The sequence below is a fragment of the Gadus chalcogrammus genome, chromosome 13, assembly GCF_026213295.1.
Source record: "Gadus chalcogrammus isolate NIFS_2021 chromosome 13, NIFS_Gcha_1.0, whole genome shotgun sequence".
Classification (NCBI taxonomy): domain Eukaryota; kingdom Metazoa; phylum Chordata; class Actinopteri; order Gadiformes; family Gadidae; genus Gadus; species Gadus chalcogrammus.
Genome location: NC_079424.1, coordinates 21302685 through 21308684, shown reverse-complemented (window position 1 = coordinate 21308684; position 6000 = coordinate 21302685). Strand labels below are relative to the sequence as shown.

Genomic DNA, 6000 nt, shown 5'->3' with positions numbered 1-6000 from the left:
GGAAATGGCTGCTCTTGTATGAAGTAAACGCAACATTTTTCAACTTTCTGCTAAGATATATGTGACTTTTTTTGCAACTAAAATGCGGGGATTATGTTATCATGCAAGCCCTGCCTATTTTGCGCGGAAATCTGCAATTTATGTGGTGAAAGTGCGGCATATTTGAAAAAATGCGGCCCCTGCATGAATATCCAGACTTTGGCGGATTAAGCGTTGAATTATGCGATCGCATAATCGCGTACTTCTGGAGGGACTGAAGGACATGTTTTAAATAAAAGAGGCATTGAACTTTGAAGTCTATTATGCCTATTGAATTACTCATCTGCCATAATTTACTTGAATTAAATAATTTTTAAATACTTTCTCAGAAAAATGTAAGTAAGCGATTAATTTAGATTAAGTAATCACAGAACCTGTAATTACTTAGATTTTTTTTTTTTTATCGCTTGACAGCCCTAATATATTTACATATGTATGTATATATGTTTATACTGTATATAGATATAGATATTAGGGCTGCTCGATTATGGAAAAAAATCATAATCACGTTTGAAAACATTATGTATTTATTCAGCATGTCTCCAAAAAAATTGTAACTGAGAACTTTGAAATTTCGCCTTAAAAAAATACACAAAATTATCAAAAAGAAAATGTTGAAATCTAAAATAATGTACGGATATGTATCCAGCTGTTCTCTGCACTTTCTATCAAACATTAAAAAAAAAATCACACAAAATCGGCCAGCGCTAATATATATATATATATATATATATATATATATATATATATATATATATATATATATAAGCGATCCAAAGTGGTTGTGGTCTGTGTTGTCTCTCATGAGTGCGTCGGCTCTTCTCGTTTCATCGCTGTTATTGTGGGGTGCTTAGCAACCAACCCAGTCGCCAAGAAAAAACGTCAGTGGTGTACGTTTCCATGAACACTGGATACGCAGCATTTCAACGTAAAAAATAGCGTGTTATAACTACAGTATCCACGTGTGCCGCTGTGGAGGCGGGTTTCGGGGTTTGGGTTTCACGGCTTTCGCGGCAAATTGTGGACACGATTGTTTAGGGGGGGGGGGGGGGAGACTGTTGTTGACCGGGGAGGGGGGGGGGGGGGGAGACACGTTTGTTGAGGGGGGACGACGACACACGATTGTGGGGGGGGGGGGACGACGACGACGACACGGTAGTTGAAGGGGGGGGGGGGGGGGGGACACGTTTGTTGAGGGGGGGGGAGACACGTTTGTAGGGGGGGGGCACGCTCGACAACGAGAGTTGGTTTTTATTTAACGCTCGACAACGAGAGTTGGTTTTTATTGAACGAGACTTCAACACGGAACAGCTGCGCGAAACGATGGTCACGTCACTCTCGGTGACGGTGTCGACAATAATGAACACACGGACAATGTTAATAGAACAACACACAACCACATAACATCCCGAACCCATTAACCCCACTTAATCCTAACAACAAAACAAGTTAACAAAAGCCCCATTTGTCAACTGAGAACCCCAATTCCCAGAATCCCCCGCGGCTCCGGAACACGGCGTTGCTTATATTAATCTTTATTATCTGAATGGGAAATGCAATATTTTAGGACAGATACACCATTAAACGCGTTTCTAATGACATTTCTAGCGAGAAATGTACATTTTCCTTACATAATCTTCAGTCAGTGAATGTGTATGATCTTTATTAATCTTTATTATCTGAATGGGAAATGCAATATTTTAGGACCGATTCACCGTTAAACGTGTTTCTAATAACATTTCTAGCGAGAAATATACTTTTTAATTGCATAATCTTCAGTCAGTGATTGTGTCTGATCTTTAGTTTTATAGTTATTAGGAGTTGATCGGCTCGCTCGCATGTTTCAACGACGTCAGGTTGCTTTCGCTAAACTAGCAGCTCACGTGCTTCCTGCGTTTGTGTTATTAAACTGTTACTTTATGTAACTTTTAATGGTATCATCTTGTTAGAAACACGTATATCTGAGAGCCAACCCAGTCGCCAAAAACATACCTACGTTGACAGTGTACGTTTCGTGAACACTGGATTACGTCACATTTCAACATAAAATAGCGTGTTATACACACACACACACGCACGCACATGCACAGACACACACACACAAGCACACACACGCACGCACAGGCACACAGACACAGACACAGACACACACACACGCACACACGCACACACGCACACGGTGCATTTCGCTGCTAAAACAACAACAAAAAAATATTCCCTCAAATATTATTACTTTCAAAACGTTGGCCAAAATGTCCAATAATATCTTTTTTTTTGGGATGCTTCTAGGACATTTTGGGTGGATTTTGAACGGTATGTGGGGGGCACGTTTTTTGCAGGACCTGGCAACCCTGCGCTGTTGCCCGAGATCTGGCTCCACCCCGGCTCCACCCCGGCGTGGTGCTGTCTCCTGTTGACCTTTTGACCCCAGACTTCTGGGGGAATAGCTGAATCAATTCATTAGTCAATCAGAAGCATGTAAATATCTTTCCGGTGGGGTAAGAGGACGAACAAGGTGTCCTTCAACATCTACGCTTCCAGGCGATTGCAACGGTGCCACACATGAGCATATTCGAACATGTTTAATGGTAGTAATTAGCTGTCGAAATTGGAGGCCTTAATCAATACTGAGCAGCTATTGATTTGCTTCCCGATAAAGATTTGTCACAAATGACATGTTATTTAGCATCTACACGTTGAGCTGAGTCCAATGACACCAAGAACGACACTCTAGCTAATGGTAACATGTATTTTACATGGTACACCTAGGTCTAGGACATGATCTCGGTGTAGCAAGAGGCCGAGCTTGATCTCATTGGACTCAGCTTAACGTGTAGATGCTAATTAACATGTAATTTGTCAAAAATCTCCATCGGGAAGCAAATCTATAGCTGGTCATTATTGATAAAGGCCTTCAAAATCGACAGCTAATTACTACCCCGAAACATATTCAAATATGATCATGTGTGGCACTGTTGCAATCGTCTCGAAACGTAGATGTCAAAGGACACCTTGTTTGCTCTGTTGCACCACCGGGAACATATTTTCATACTTCTAATGGATTGATTCATATTTTAAGGTTTTCGGAGTGAGACTTTAAGTGGCTGCAGCAGAAGTGTTGAGACGAAAGATGATATCAAGAGATTTATAGAATATTCACATTCACATTATGATTCTTCGTCGTAACATCCGACCAAACATCCTTTACACACACGTGGATACTGTAGGTATAACACGCTATTTTTTACGTTGAAATGCTGCGTATCCAGTGTTCATGGAAACGTACACCACTGACGTTTTTTCTTGGCGACTGGGTTGTAGCAACATACAGACTGCTGGCGCGCTGCCTGCATCCCCGCATCACTGTGAGGTGACTTAGTGGAGGAGCTGAACCTTGAGGAGTGTTAGAGGAACCCCTTCCCCCTGCGGGGTCGTGGGGGGCATGGTCTGGGACATTTGGATCTGAAAGTCTTCTTGGTGTCTCGGGAGTTGATCATTGCGGGCGGTGCTGGGTGTTTCTGGAGGGTGTTGCCGGAGGGTGGAGGGAGGTGCTGGGTGGTGCTGGCTGATGCTGGGTGGTACTGGGGGGGTGGAGGGCTTCCCCTCCAGCCCTGGCTCTCGGCGCTGTGCTCCCCTACCGAGCGGCGCTCTGAAAATAGATCTTGCCCGACTCTGGTTTGATCAACGAGGCGAATGAGGAGACGGATCTTTAACTGGAGCTACAACATATTTTCTGTTGCCATAGAAACCCATCAATGGAATGGCACCAAAAATATATAAATGGAGAAGAACTATATGAGGTACTTATGGCTGTAAGGCGTTCTATGGCTGGTGTGCACTCCACTTCAAAAGCTCTCCTTCTTTAAGAGCTCATAACCCTGTCGTTCTAACGCTGCCTAGGACAGACACCGCCTGTCTCACCTTCAGGACAGAGCCCGCCTGTCTCACCTTCAGGACAGAGACCGCCTGTCTCACCTCCAGAACAGACACCGCCTGTCTCACCTTCAGGACAGAGACCGCCTGTCTCACCTCCAGGACAGAGACCGCCTGTCTCACCTTCAGGACAGAGACCGCCTGTCTCACCTTCAGGACAAAGACTAGGACACATTATCTATCACCCCATGCCTCTCCCTGTTACCAAGGAGCCGGCAGATCCACAAAGCTCCAACCTTCCTCCTTTAACAGACACACGTGCATACACATGCACGTGCGTACACATGCACTTGTACACACACGCACACAGACACAATCACAAAAGAAAAAGCACAAAATCGAATTCCATGAAAAATAAGACAATAATGGGATTCCAAGGGCATCTGAGAAGCGCTCTCTCTCTCTCTCTCTCTCTCTCTCTCTCTCTCTCTCTCTCTCTCTCTCTCTCTCTCTCTCTCTCTCTCTCTCTCTCTCTCTCTCTCTCTCTCTCTCTCTCTCTCTCTCTCTCTCTCTCTCTCTCTCCCTCTCTCTCTCTCCCTCTCCCCTCATAATTTCAAATGATGGCACCAGGAGTAACAGCAAGCATGGCTTTCAGATTGTTGCGTGTGTGCGTGTGCGTGTGCGTGTGTGCTTGTCTGTGTGTTTCTCAACAAGAGAGCCAACATTTAAACGCAGTATTAAATGCGTAGGTATATATATATAATACTATTATACACAATCATTTATTTAATAACATGTTCAAATATGGGTTCCATATCCAAGTACATTTAATTCTATATACACTGTATATATAGCACTGGTGCCTCTCCCAGAGGCACCAATGCTAGTTTACTAGTACAGACTCTAGAACTACAACACTAGTTCAGTCTGTGGCTGCTCTGCTCTGTTATCTTGTTATGATCGTTTCCCACTTTGTTGTTCAAACTACAGCTCGGTGACAATGAACCTCCCCAAATTATTTCCATATGGGGGTGACCTTCCATGGCATTATATTTATCATTATATTTCATCCTATTTATTATGTGTAGGTATATATATATATAATACTATTATACACAATCATTTATTTAATAACATGTTCAAATATGGGTTCCATATCCAAGTACATTTAATTCTATATACACTGTATATGAACATCTTCATCTCATGCCCTACATTTTTTTACTTTCCCACAATTTCATATTAAAGCCAACCACGATAAAATATTCACAGGCTACAAAAATAATCAAAAATTCACCAAAATCGCCACATAAAATCTTTAGACCAAGCCTCACAAAAATCCTCAAACAGAATTTGTTTTATTTAGTTCCATATGAGAAATATTGGCCAATAAAGTTGGAGCCGTTAGCCCATTTTTCTTATATGACCATTTTGTTATTGTATAAAAAATGCATCTTTTTCATCCTGGTCTTCTGCTCTAAAAATGTTTACTTTTCCCACAATTTCATAGAAAAGCCAAACGTCCACAGTCTCAACCCATTTTCCCTATGTGACAATTTTGTTATTGTATTACTACCATTAGATGGATACCATTAACAGTGCACATTTTCAGATCTGTACTATTTAAAGAAAGCCCTTAATTCTCTTGTGAAATGTGTGCTTAGAGTTCTCTTGATGTTGTGTGCTCGACATTTTCAGCATGTGAATTAGGCTTCATGCAGTTCAGGAATGTCAGTGGCTCAACGGGATAATGCCGTGTACTGGTGATCTTAAGAGTTTGAGAGTTTGAATCCTGATTAGAGCATTATGAACAAGCTGAACATGACATTCTGTCATTGCTGCTCATTTAAGAAACACAACATTGAAAAGCAATCAACATTCTGACTCATTCGTTTCCAAGAATCTGACTGCCAAGACACAGTATGGCATTAAGGGGAACTTCTTCATTTACCAATTTTCCTTCATAATTAACTGTCATATTTATATTTCATTCCTTGTCTTCTTAACCACAAATGTTGAATTTCCCCAGATTTCGAAGATTTTTCAGGTATATGCTTGGAAGAAAGCCCTTAATTCACTTGAGAAATG

The 6000-nt window shown here is 41.9% G+C and overlaps 1 protein-coding gene across 1 annotated transcript in view; it reads right to left on the bottom strand.

Annotated features, from left to right (window-relative positions):
* The window catches only part of LOC130402107 (copine-8-like), a 71555-nt gene that overhangs the window by 27200 nt on the left and 38355 nt on the right, over positions 1-6000 (bottom strand). The gene's annotated exons all lie outside the window — the stretch shown is intronic.